The sequence below is a fragment of the Macrobrachium rosenbergii genome, chromosome 26 (genome assembly GCF_040412425.1).
Source record: "Macrobrachium rosenbergii isolate ZJJX-2024 chromosome 26, ASM4041242v1, whole genome shotgun sequence".
NCBI classification, from domain to species: Eukaryota; Metazoa; Arthropoda; class Malacostraca; order Decapoda; family Palaemonidae; genus Macrobrachium; species Macrobrachium rosenbergii.
The window spans coordinates 31,735,956-31,750,955 of NC_089766.1; positions in this window are offsets into that span (position 1 = coordinate 31,735,956).

A 15,000-nucleotide genomic window follows, 5' to 3' on the forward strand; every position below is an offset into this window, starting at 1 on the left:
ACTCCAAATTGAAAGACAAAGCAAAAAATGAGAGGAGCTAACTTTTGGCTCGCAGGGAAGATGTCTTCATAAATTATCTTTTCCTTACAAAGCTATAATCATTCATCATTTTGAATTTCATGTTTCTCAGAACCTCATTTTTATTTTTATATATATATATATATATATATATATATATATATATATATATATATATATATATATATATATATATATATATGTATATATATATATATATATATATATATATATATATATATATATATATATATATATATATATATATATGTGTGTGTGTGTGTGTGTGTGTGTGTGTGTGTGTTTGTAAACAATATCATTATCATTATCAATATCATCAATATCAATATTATATATATATATATATATATATATATATATATATATATATATATATATATATATATATATATATATATATATATATATATATTATATATAAATATATATATATATATATATACATATACATATATATATATATATTATATATATATATATATATATATATATATATATATATATATATATATATATATATATATATCTGTGTGTGTGTATGATAGTACAGAATTGGATTGAAATTACTTCTTGATATGCATGCAAAAGTAATGAATTAATTACTCAGAATACAGTTAAAAATAGAAAATATTTGAAAATTATATCCCAAAAACTTATAGAGAGACGGAAGATTTTCTAGTTATCGAGAGAATAATATTATGGTATATATATTTCCAATACAATGATGAAATTTTATTTGTAAAAACTGAAAATAATAGCTTCTATTAAAAGACTCTGGAAAAGCTTTAAAAGCTAGCTTGTCAATTATTAAGGGTCGGAATAACGTGGTGATCATAGTTTTTATTTCTTGAAAATATTTTTAGATGTTCGAAACACAGTTTAGTTTTTAGAATGAGTAAAACATAGTCTATTTTTATATTTTTATTCTCATTTTCATTTAATCTCAGGATGATACAAGTATCTCTTTGACGATAAGAAAACAGTGATCGGAATAATGTAGGATCATAGTTTTTATTTCTTGAACATATTTTTAAATGTTTTAAACATAGTTTGGTTTTTAAAATGAGTAAAATATAAATCTTACTTTTATATTTTTATTTTTATTTTTAATCTCAGGATGATACAAGTGCTCTCTTGACGATAAGAAAAACAGTGATCATGAAAAAAGACTGGTATTTTATTTCTAATAACGATAGTCCCAAGAAAACACAAAGAGGGTAGAATGCTTTAAACATGAAACATTAGAGATAAGAAATGGAATAAAGAATTTTGAAAAAATTTAATACCATGGGCAAAACAAACTATGACCAGGCAATATAGGCAACAGCTTTCTGAGAAAACAAACCTTCGCCAAGAATGAGCAGTCCAGCCCTCCAAAAAACAGACTTCCTATATCTTACAAAATTCTATTGTCGCTTGTTAAGAGTGACGAAGCTCAGTCTTATCAGATTTTCACAGATCAATTGATTATTTGCAGAACAGCTAGATGGACAAGACAACAAACAAAGACCAAACTCAAAAACACAACCTCCTGGAAGGTATTGGGGGAGGACTCAAAGACTAACATTGGCTGTGATAAGCGTGCAGAATTATTTTATAAAATATTCCTAATTCCACACATCTGAACAATCACTGATCATAGTCTTTTCATATCATTACACGGAATTTTTCTTGTTTGACAATTTTATATACATGAATGTAAAATTGATTTGATTTTAAAAAGTAAAATATTAACAAATTAAACTTTTGAAGATCGATCAGAGATAGCAGATTTTATCTGTTATGTATTATTTCCTCAGGACTACATTATAAAAATGCAAAATATATGAAATAAATACAAAGTGAACAATTTTCTCCTTGTAGTCTCTTTCTCTTAATCTCTCTTACCGAACTCAATTTTACTTATCTTGTTCCTCGTTTGATGTAACTTTATTCTCTTCCCGTTTCGTAATTCTATGAACATTCATGACACCAAATTATTAACCTTTCCTGCCTTCATTTTCTCATTCTGTTTGTAGTCGCTTACTCGGCTTTTCATATTCAGATGCTCAACCTTTCCTCATATTCGAAATACATATGCCACCAACATCGCTTATCAGAAAACTTTCTGTACTGATTGTTTTAGTCTTCTGAAAATTAGAATAATTGACGGTAATTTTAAACTCCGGTTGTAATATTTAGAAGATTTTAGGGTTTGAAAGGAACCTCGGAGGTCATTGGTTATCGTATCGTCGGTCTTCTCCACAACTGACTTATGTTGGATCCAGTGGTATAAGTCATAATAAATCATTATCAACGAAACACAAACACCAAATTGTAGATACTTTCTAAAGACAATAAAGTTTATACTCATTCGCATTGTAATAACAATATATAGTGACAGTTACAAGTACCCTTCTTATCTTACTGAATTCCAACCATAGTTTAGACGCTTACTGATTTTGGTCAAAATAATGACCTTTAAGAAATGTTGAACAAATACCTATAGTAATGAGTTTCTGAATTGAAATTTTAGATATTTTAAGCACAGTGGCATACCAGAAACGTTTTAATAACTCTGAAACTTTTCCCAGTAATTAAGCATAGTGCATGATTTCATACTACAAAAACTGCCGTATATTCAGTAGTGAAAAAGAGGAATAAACACTTTCGGAGTTGAGTTACTCCTGCTTAAGTTTCAATCTTGATAATTTCAGACAATTATATTGAATGGATTCAATCCGCGATTCACGGTCATCGACATTATTATACTGGTAGATTCTGCACACTTGTTAATACTGGTTGTTACCCACCTTTCCCTATATTTAATAATTTCCTAAGTAGGTTCAAGTTAAGTACAAGACAATAACTATCAAATACTTAATGTGCTCAATTAGAGCTAACTATTTTTTTCCTTAGCTCTTTTTGGTTTATTCACAAGTATTATTCCGTTATGGAACTGGATCAGTCTCACCAATGGCGTGAGGTTCGTGTTTCAAATCCTTCACGTCTTGACTTGCAACAGAGGGCTGATACTTGACACTGCTCTATGCGGCACACACACACACACACATATATATGTGTGTGTTGTGTGTGTATGTGTGTGTGTGTATGTTTGTGTGTGTAATATTATGAACATCTAAATTCCTTAGAACGCTGTAAAATCAAAGCAAAGAAAAACGTTCATAGGTTATGACTGCTCCTAAGAGAAGAGTGACCCTTAAGGTTCTCAGAAGGTTTTGAGGATGAGGTTGCCGGTCATTGGCATTGACAACTAAGAATTAAACATAAAAAAGTAAGAAAATAATTTTTGGAATTTTGATGAATATTTCGTAAGAAGGATGAATAAATGTTATAATGTTTTATTCAAATTTATATATATATATATATATATATATATATATATATATATATATATATATATATATATATATATATATATATATATATATATATATATAGTTATATATATATATATATATATATATATATATATATATATAAATATATATATATATATATATATATATATATATATATATATATATATATATATATATATATATATATATATATATATATATATATACGACTGTGAAATATTTCCTCTAAAACAGGCTTCATTTAAATATAAGGAGTCTGGTAAACACAAAAAGTGGAAAATAAATGCTTGTTTTCAGAAACCAAAACAAGCCCCTCGGGCAAAATATTTGCCCGAGGAGAGACTGTTTGTCTACTGAAATATAGTCTCTATTTTCCATATTTAAGGTTTTCATGGGCTCTATATATATATATATATATATATATAGTTGTTATATATATAGAGAGAGATATATATATATATATATATATATATATATATATATATATATATATATATATAGTATATATATATATATATATATATATATATATAAATGTGTCATTTTACTCATAATTCCTAAATCCTTTTAAAATGAAAAGCCCATATAAAAATATGACATAAACTCTTTGTTGTCCATCTACATCTTGCAGAAATTTGAGAAGATAATTTCTCCAGCTTTTTCCTCCTGAGAGAGAAAAAGACGTTGAAAGCAATAATATGCGCTTCACAGTCAGGGAGATAACATTTTGCCTGCAAGCTCTTGAAGGCAATAACCTGAACAGAGTTTATGTAAGAGAGAGAAAGTGAGAGTTTTATGAAAATATCCAAGACATTTCAGAGGGATTTTCTGCGTGGCACACGGTCATTCTGGTTAAGTAAAGATACTGAACCGGATAAGTAGAGTAATGAATACAATAACTCTATGATTTTTTTTTCAAATATTACGAAAAATGTTTGTGTAATGCTGAACCAATAATTTGTGAAGTACCAAGAACTTATTTACAGCGCCATAGCAATGGCGTTAACATTAGGAAAGCTGCCCTCATGAAAGAGAGTAGCTTGGGCGGTTTCTGTTTATGGGCCTTATTGTTATGGGTTCTGAAGCCACCACCTCAGAGAGGGACAGATTGAGATCTGAAAAAAATTGATTAAAGTGAACGGATTGATATATCAAAATAATTGTAATTTGAAATACTTTATTCTGGAATTTGCATAGAGAAATTCAGTAATACTAACATTTGACTTATTATACTAAAAGATCCTTTGTAGAACACATTTTTATGAAAATTAAAGCCGTTTGAAGAAGCCATACATTTCTCTGATACCTACCAAATTTCTTTCACATTTGTCAAAACAAATGTTAAGATAAAGTTTCATACCTTAATCAACATGAATTCTTAGGGATCATATCACGCAGGTAAGATTTAGGAGTAGGTGATTTCTATGTATTCAACAACTGATTCAGAATAGATTACTCGACATTTATATATGAATATGTGATATGCCACTGCACTCATATTACTCATCTTTTCATATCTGGAAAATATCTAGAGTTTACATCACGTTTGTAATATTGCGACCGAAAAGTGGATGTCACAGGATCATAAAAGGAGGCAGGGGAGTGGTATGAACGCGTCAGTAAATCCTGAAAATGATATTGTTGATTTTGAGAGCTGTGTGGTGAGTGCTGAAGGAAAGGGGGAGGACATGGAACGTTCAATTCCCGCTGACAAATTTCCGTGCACCCTCCCTCGGTGACAAGTGACTTTTGCTTTCTGCATCGAAGTCTTGTCCAAAATGATCAGCTAACATTCCACAGGAGATTTTTCTGCCCGAAAAGAACCCAGGCGTTGCAGAGCCGTGAAAATCAGTATTATTATTATTATTTTTTTTATATGCTTGATCTTCAGTGTATCTCTGGTGATTTTTTTCTTAAATAGGGTATAATATAAGCGACGTTAGTGTAACACAAAATGGACGTCATGTTCTACTGTTAAAGTTAATTCTTTCAAAATAGGGTAGTATTCCGTTAATACTATCTTTTATAATTGTCAATGAAATGATGATGGCGAAGATGTTTACTGTTTTTCTAAACCGTCCACTTCAAGTAACAACTCAAACTATCGTATTGTATGCGCAGATGAAAAATTAAGGCAAGGAAGACGCTCTAAACGACCATCTTTCAAGCATTGTCACTCACGACGACCTTTCTCCAAATAGTTCTTACTCGAAAAGAGTTCGGTTAAAATGACAGAGTTCGGTTAAAATGACTTTGACCAGTCGGTCTACAACCATAACAGTCGGGTGGTTTTGACTAAAAACTGCAAAGCATTATGGGAAGTTAATTTCAATAAGTGAAAATGAGAGAAAATTCTAATTACGATGAACTATGAAAATATCATAAAAGTAAACTGTTTTTGTGAATGAAGGTGGCACCAAGGTACCTGTAGCCATTAAGTTTTATCACAATAAGAGGAAAATGAAAGGTTGAGCTTTACAATGTTAAAGTTAATTTTAATAATAAATCAGATAATATTAAAAACAATTCTATGCATACATAGCAACAAAATTCTTAGATCGAGAGGAAAAACTTTCACATACCGATTTGAATTCTTTTCTGATGCGACTTTGGGAAATCAATGAAAAACGGTTTATTCAGTTCAGATTAAAAAGAGAGAATAAATATCATATTGATAATGACGATAAGATGATAATAGAATTAGAATATCTAAGGTATTAATGATAGATAATGATGAACAAAGGAAATAAACGCACAACCCAAATCTTCATTCGTAATATTAATAACAACAGTAATGAGGAGAATCAGGAGACGATTACCCTGACAACATGAAGCAAGAAACAGAAGAACTTTCCACATTACTGAAATTCTTACGAATGTTGCAAGCGTTGAGTTAGTGACCTTTATCTCCAGAAGGTCAAAAGAAAAAGTTCCGGTGCTGCTGCTCAGAGTTTGAGCATCAACTTCGATGAGATAAACTTTACCTCAACAGAAATGTTGCCACACTAAAGAGAGGATCTTTGTCAGCTGTCATGGTCTGGTTAATGGTTAATACCGTTCGTTAAAGAACCCCTCCCCCCACCCCCACCTCATAAAAAGGACCCTAGCTGTATCGCATTTAGGAAACCAGCCTCCTTGCACAACAACAACAGCAACAACATAGCCATCCAGAAAATGTATTGGGTGCTTAGCTCTTCTCTACATAAGAGTAAACTCGTTCCTCTGTGTTTCAGCGGTGAAGGGAGAAAACAACATTCACTCCTGCAGCCACCAAAAATCCCTTTCACAACTTGAAAAGGACATTGAAGATTTCGTTGTTCTGTCTAGTGTTGGCATCTTTCAGTCGAGTGAATCTTCATTGAAAACATTCAGACGTAAAGGAAAATGATTACAAGAACAATCTTAAATAACGAATTACTTTATTACACTTGATAAAATAAATGTGCAGTAATAGATGCGTTACTTTGTAGTATTTGGCTAATTATGAATTTATGTCATCTATTCACGCTTGGCATTTTTATATTCACGGTTTGCTGTTAACAGATATATCGTTCAATATACAGTTCTGAAAACCGAAATCCTGAATTCGATATTAACTTATATATCTTGTGATATCTGGGTGGTCTAAATCCCCGTCTATCGCTGCTTCTAAACCCGCAGTTGTTCGAATCGTGCCGGGGTCAAAGCACTTCGTATTTTTATTTACTCTTGAATGTACTGAGGTAGATATTAAACGATATATGAGGCGTAAATACACTAGCTGACCAACCAATAAACTTTCTCTCTCTCTCTCTCTCTCTCTCTCTCTCTCTCTCTCTCTCTCTCTCTCTCTCTCCCTCCTTCTTCTCCCTAACTCCACCTTTACTCACTCTCTCACGTCCTCTCCCTCTCAGTCTCTCTCCGCAACCCCCTTCCCAACCCCCACCCCGTTTGGTGCCAATGAGTTTTTACCCCCACAGAACTCTTTTCCAGATAGTAAGTCATATGTATACTGAAATTAGTATGCTAAATTGGTAACTTTTGCTGCTAGTGATGTCTTACTCCCACAATGCTGATTTCTAGACGGCAAGTTATATGTATAACAAGTTTGGTTGAAATTGCCCAATACTTTTCTGTGAGTTAGTGCTGGCACACACACATAGCAGGTCCAATCATATAAGAAGAGTATATATATATATATATATATATATATATATAGTTATATATATATATATATATATATATATATATATATATATGTAATCACAACAGAGCCACTGCTCAAATCCACATCAACGGGGTAACGAGGGAAAGCACAGAGCATTTTCATGATTTATTGTGCCGACGTTTCACAAACCATCTCGGTTGCATTTTCAAGGCTGCAAATATTTGAACACCATATTACTCGTAATAACTCTTAGGATATTTCGACAAAACATAGATTTACTACATTGACATCCTCAGTAAAAGTAAAATATAGCAGAATAGTGAAATTTAAAAAACAAATCAGAATACAAAGATATAAAAAACACAAGAACGTAAATTAAAAGCTTAAAAACTTAAAAATTAAAAAAAGACGTAAAATAATCTTGACATCACTGGTTACATCAATATATTTAAAGTGAGACAAAATAAAATTAGTAAAAAACCTGCAAAAAAAAAAATAAAAAAAAAATGGAAGGTCAAAATAAAATTAATACTGCCAAAAGAAGAAACATAAAAGCGCAAAAACACTACGGAGTAAAACACCCACCCAGCGGGCAGTATCAAAGAGAAACTAAACAGAAGAACCTTCAGAGACCGAGAAACGAAAGACGAAGTGCAACGGCCATTACGTAATGTACAATTGGATGGAGGAATTCTGCGAGTTTAACGACGGAACTAGCTTTTTTATCATTATGGACTCTAAGACGTGAAGTTCGTTTTCATTTTGTACGTGTCCTATGATTTGGAAATCTTTGGCCTCTATGTGTGTTTTACAGATCTTTGAGTGATTTCGAATATTTGATTGCTCTGGATTGACAGTTCACTCCTGTCCTAAAAACTTACTCCTCTATGAGAGTCCAAGCGCATTCTTTGTGTTTCAGGCTGTATACAATGTTGATGTAAACATTGGACCCAGCTTGTCTTGTATATGAACAGAGAACCTATATATATATATATATATATATATATATATATATATATATATATATATATATATATATATATATATATATATATATATATATATATATATATATATATATATATATATATATATATATATATATATATATATATATATATACATATTTAAGTACACATATATGCATTTCATAGCTTCAATGCTTTAAGATGTGATGAAAGAATTTTTGAGTGAGATGGTACTGGATCGAGTCATTATTGCAAAATCTTTGTATTCAGCAAATAGTTTGATTCCTCAGCAATATTGGGGTCAGGTGATCTTCCAAGCGTTATATTCGTGAGTACGTGCGTTACTTTGATCTAGATTATGCCAAAATCTGCCCTAAAAGTGAGTTTGATCGTTCATTAACGTGATAGAACTGCAGTCGTCCAGTCGTAGCTTTGGAGTCGTTCCAGGCTTTGAAAATCGGCAGATAAGGTAGAGTTTCAAATCTCTGTTTTTATGGGAGGAAATTGAACTTGTGATTTTTACCATGATTTTCTAATCATTATGAACTTTTGAACTGGTGTGGGAGATTTAATATGAATATTCATACCTCTTTTATATTAGTATTTTGTTATGTTACGTTTGCCATATCTGGCTATGCATTTTACACTTTCCATTATTGTGTTTCTTTGCATTTCATATATTTTTTTTTGGGTAAGTTTTCTATCATGTTTAATTCTTTCGACACAGATGTCTGTGGATTCTGGGAGTTTGAGAAAAGGACATGCAAGTCATTTGCAATGTCAATCTCTTTATGTGGTAGACTTTTTTTTTTTTTTGGACATGACTTTAGCTATTGATTTGTGAGTATGTGAGATTTGGGGATTTGCATTAAGAATATAATAATGAGACTTCTTTAATCAGAAGTGTTTTGCAGTTTAGAGTTTAGTTATCTGACTCGATAATTAATTTATTATGCATTATAATTTTTGCTTTCTTTTATTCATTTCTTGTTGGGTTATTCGAATAATAAACCTATTTTTGTAAGAAACAACAAAGCTTTTAAATAGTCCATTTAATTGCTTTGGAGAGAATGAGGAGGTCGGGTGATGAGCTCAGAAACGTATGAGAGAGATAGAGAGAGTCGATAATACGGAGAGAGGGATAGTTGAGGAGAGGGAAAAAATGTGAGTGTTAACATGGGTCGAATCTCATACGTCTTTTCCTGAAGAAGATCGTAAGTAGATTACGCTACGTACACTTTCAAAAAAGTGTTGATTCTGTTCCTGTAACAGATTTTAATGGTGGCAGCGGTGCCTCATGATTTTAATGGCAGCGAGCGGTGTCCCATGTCTTTAATGGTGGCGAAAGAGGGAGATTGCTAATAGACTAATTGGTAACGCTGGATACCAAAGCGACAATGTGAGCGTGATGTGTGACCATTCAGTCTTAAGAGTTCGAAGCCATAGGGGTTGGATTACGGTGAAATACGGGGAATCTTTCTTTTTTCCGTTTCTATTCGAGTACTGGGAGTGGGAGTTGTGAAATAGATCTGGATGATCTCTAGAGCAATTTTGGGGTTAACAAAATACCCAAATAAGTGTGAATAGTGGCGATTGTGAGTTAATTACGCAAAGTGATGATTCAACAAAAATCACGCTGGTGTTTTCCTTTGCTTCGTCTTCGAGTGGGTGACATCACAGGTTGCACATAGCTCTGTTTTCTGTTACAGCTCTATGATAGGTGCTCCGTTTTCGGTTCAAATTTGTAAGTACCCTATCGTAGTTGCGCAGAACCCGCTTTTCATTCTTCTTTTAGAGGTGGTAACTTTGCCTTCCTCTAGTTCCTGTTGGTTTCTTTATGTTGTTACGCTTCAGGGCTGTGATCACCACAAAATGTCGGACGATGCAGCCAGCATATCCAATCAATTGTGGTCCATAAAGTGATGAGCGTAGCGCTGGGAATCACAAATTTTAAAGGGTTAGTTGATTTGGAAGCCAACCCAAAATATAGAAACTTTCATTGAGTCATGAACAATTATCTGGAATTCCACGAAAATTACGAATGGCGCTGAAGTAACAGAGGCTAAACGCTCTTCGGATTTAGATAAAGGAGATGGGAAACAAGCACGTTTCAAGTTCAGAAGGTGTAAAACCGAATGAACTGCAGAAATTTCTACTAGTTAATTATGGCGAAGTTCAACGTGAATGTACAGTTCGGAATTTGCAAGAGTTTCAAAAATAAAGAAAGGCAATGATTCACTAGTCACATAGAGTGCGAATTTATTTGATGCAGTAGTTGAGTTAAAGAAATCTATAATAGGCTCTCCATGGGTAACTGGAAATAATATCTCTTTAGATAATTTTGAAAGATTGTTACACTTTTGCTTGCCTTCTTTTTTAACGTCGGTCCCAGATGTAATTGTAGATAGTTTGATAAGAGAATTGATCAGGATACAGACGAATCCTTTGTTTGCACAGATTAATAAAAATCTATCAAAATGCCCGACACTTCTGACAGTAGTTTTGTACAGGGAGGTGCAGATGTCAGCCGTGTTTCCAAACCACAGAATGATAGTCGCTCGCATTCGAAATGATGCAAACAGCTAAGACATGCACGAGTAGAATCGAAGAAAATTCCAGAGAGATCAGTCACAATGATACGTTGTTTTAATTGTGATAAACTAGACATAGTAAATTAAATTGCAGAGTGGAGATATTGTTCAGTTTGCACCTTTCAGATCATGGATGGAGATTTTGCCCACAATAAAGAGTAGAGATTATTCAGGGAAGTCACGGGAGGTTTTTCTAGATATGACAGGAGAATTCCACATGATGTAAGTTCTAGATAATAATAAAGGAACAGCAGAATTCACAAGATAAGTTCGAAAACGGACACAGGATAATGACTAATCAGGTCGTAGAGCCACCAGAACCTACGCCGATTGTACGGATATTCTAATGGCAGTGAAATTTTTATTACTGATTCTGGTAGCTCAGTTAATCCTAGTAAATGCTGACCTTTTTCGCTCGAAGTTTCCAGAGTAAAATTAGTCCCTTCTAATGAGACAGTGTGTGGCACAAGCTGAGGAAATTGAATATTTTATTCGTCATTTCTTACGCTTTGTATCGGCGGAAGAGCAATAGTAGAATCATTTTTGGTCATAGAAGGATTAGCCTTAGGTGAAATGGTTTTTAAGTTAGGACACCCTTCTTGCATGCGACATAACATCAACATTCTTACGGAGTTCAGGGATTACAATGGGTGAGTCAGGTTGTTTTGTTCCATATATACACAGGAAAACTTCAGAGAAAACCTAAGACACAGTCTGGAGACATGTGTAAATACATTCATTAGAGAGTGAAGATATTCTTGCAAAGATCTTTTAAAGGATTTTGTTGAAGATATTGAATTGCAAATCAGCGTGAGTTCCTACATTGGTTAAAGTGTCGCTGAAAGAGAAAGTTTCAAGTGTGCGTTGGTTGAGGGAACCGAAATTCAAAGATGTTGTGAGTACGGAGTCAGTGAATAAAGCCAGTCAGGCATGACTTCAGTAGATTTAAGTTAGCTGTCAAGACTCAGTGAAAAATATCACAAGGGTACTTTATGTAATTGATCTTGAAGAGTTTAATGAAGAGCATAAATTAGTGAGTTTTTGTGGAGACGGGAATATGTTTCCTAACGATGAGCAACAGTTCCGAAGTCAGGTTCTACATGAACATTTGGCTAAAGTTGATTATCCTGAATATTCAGATAAAGTAGAGAAAGTGTTGAAAGAATATCTAGATATCATTGCTTGAAGGGAGATAAATTAGGAGTTACAGAGATGTTTTAGAACATTCAATCCGCTCAGAAAAGCGGCAAATCCCATATATATCATATAATGAATTCCTTTTAAGATCAGAGAAGAAGTGAAAAGAAGTTCAGAGGTGGGGAGTCGGAAGGCATTATCAGACCGTCCAATTTCTCCGCTTAATTCTTCTTTGCTTGCAGTTCCTACAAAGATGGTAGTATCAGAGCTTGTGTAGATTTTCAATTGAATGAAAACACGCCCATATAGATATCCGGTAGCTTGTTTTGCCTGATTTGTTTGTTGAGATCGGTGCAAGAATATTATATTCATCTATAGATCTTATGCAAGGGTTTTACAGGTTCCCTTTGTGAGAGTAGCCGTAAATATACGGCATTTTCGGTACCAAAGGGACATTACGAGTTTAATAGGATGCCTTTTGGATTACAAGGGTCCCCAATAACATTTACTAGACTGGTTAACACAGTACTTCATGGCTTGTTAGGAAAGTCGGTGTTTGTGTACATGGATGACATTCTCATATGCACCGATACAATTGAAGAACATCTAAAGGTGTTAAAAGAAGCCCTCAAGCGATTACGGTTCGCTGGATTAAAGGTCAAATTGGCCAAATGTGAGTTTCTGAAGAGAAAAATTGTCTATTTAGGACATGTTATCTCTAAAGAGGGAGTTAGAGTGAATGATGAGAAAGTTAAAGCCATTGTGAATTTTCCAGTTCACAAAACCAGGAAACAGATTCGTTCGTTCCTAGGTATGTCGGGTTTCTTTCGCCGTTTTGTGCGGAATTTTTCTACAATAGCGTCTCCATTGACAGATTTGTTACAAGAAGACATTAAGTTTGTTTGGGGTGATAGTAAACAATTAGCTTTTGAGAAGCTTAAGAACGCTTTGGTGAACCCACCTGTTTTGAAGTTTCCAGATTTTAGTCAACCGTTCACCTTAGTGACTGACGCGAGTCAGGAAGGTATAGGTGCGTGTTTGATGCAGAAATTTGAGGGAAATTACACCCAATTGCTTTTATAGCAGAAAGTTCAAAACGCGTGGTAGTAACGAAAGGCTAATGTCAGTTGTGGACAAGGAGGCTTTCGCAGTCGTCTCTAGCCTTGTTCATTTTAAGATGTTGTTGTTGGGAAATAAAGTTGAGATTTTTACAGATCATCAACCGTTGTTAGAGCTTTTTAATAAGCCAAATTTGTCGCCCAAGAGAGCACGTTGGTTCCTAACATTGAGAGATTTTGATGCAAACCTCAAATACATTGAAGGTAAGCATAATGTAGTTGCAGATGCATTGATCAGATATTTTCCAGTCGAGGATGAGGAAATACACACCGAATCCTGTGTGGGAGAAGAGAGTAAATATTTGGTGTCTAATGTCTCTGATATTAGTAGTTCTGAGAGATCGCATGTAGAGGACATACACGTTTCTACAGTGCATACTTCGGGGAGAAATAGTGAGTCGGCAGTCTCGGGAGAGATTGTTGTTCGCGATAGTGAGAGTAACGCCGTGTGTTATATTACGGGTGAAAATGTCACTGGGGACATAGGCTTGCTCGAACAAAAGCAAGATGAAGATAAATTGTTGTCAGATGCTAAGGCATTTCTTAGGGGAGTTTCACCGAAGAAAGGGTATAAGTTGCCTTTTTCTGGTCTAGAGTTGGAGAATAATTTATTGGTGAGGAAAGTTAAGTATAACTTGCGAAGTACTCGAAGCATGGGTGAGATTACACAAATCATCGTGCCAGAGAGTCTAGTACCACAAGTTCTAGACATTGTACATTGTAAATTTGGTTCTCCTCATTTGGGTGTAGACAAGACGTATGAAAACGTCAGGTCAAAGTTTTTTTTGGAAAAATATGTTTTCTGCAGTAGAAGCCTTTGTGAAGAAGTGCGCTATTTGCAATGCGAATAAGCCAGCGACGACAGTGTTGTGTCGTTTGGGTTCATATCCCATACCACATAGGCCGTTTCAGAGAGTGCATATGGATATTCTGGGTAACTTCTCAGAGTCCGCTTATGGTTATAGACATTTATTAGTAGTTGTTGATGAGTTGACTCGCTTTGTCAAGATTTTCCCACTGAAGTACAAATCAGCTGAGGAAGTTGCTATAGCGTTCTTTAAGGGGATAATTTGTCGATATGGTGTTCCTGAATGTCTGATCACAGACAATGGTAAAGAGTTTATTAATAAGACTTTAGACGGTCTTGCTAATTTGCTGGGAATAAAGAAAGTATCTATAATCCCGTATAGACCTGAAGCGAATGGGTTATGTGAGAGGGCGAATCGCAAAGTAATCGAAGCTTTGCGCATGACGGTGGGTAGTTCCGATACACATTGGGACAGATCTTTGGATGAAGTGCGATATAGTATCAATACTATGATGAATGACACAATTAATATATCTGCAGCAGAAGCTTTGTATGGGTACAAGTTGAAAGGACCTTTTGATTTGTTACCAGAGCGAGTTCAGGGTGATGTTACGGTCACTTCATTGATAAATACAGCGAGAGAAAGATTTGCACGTATCAGTAAAGAACTTGAACTTAGTTTGCGCGCAATGGTAGAGAAAAGTAACGCGAAATCGAGGGGAGTAGCTTTTTCGATGGGTGATAGAGTGTTTGTTAAAGTGAATGTTCGGAATGATCTGAATTATAAATTAAGTCCGAAGTTCCACGGACCTTTTGAGATTGTAGAGATC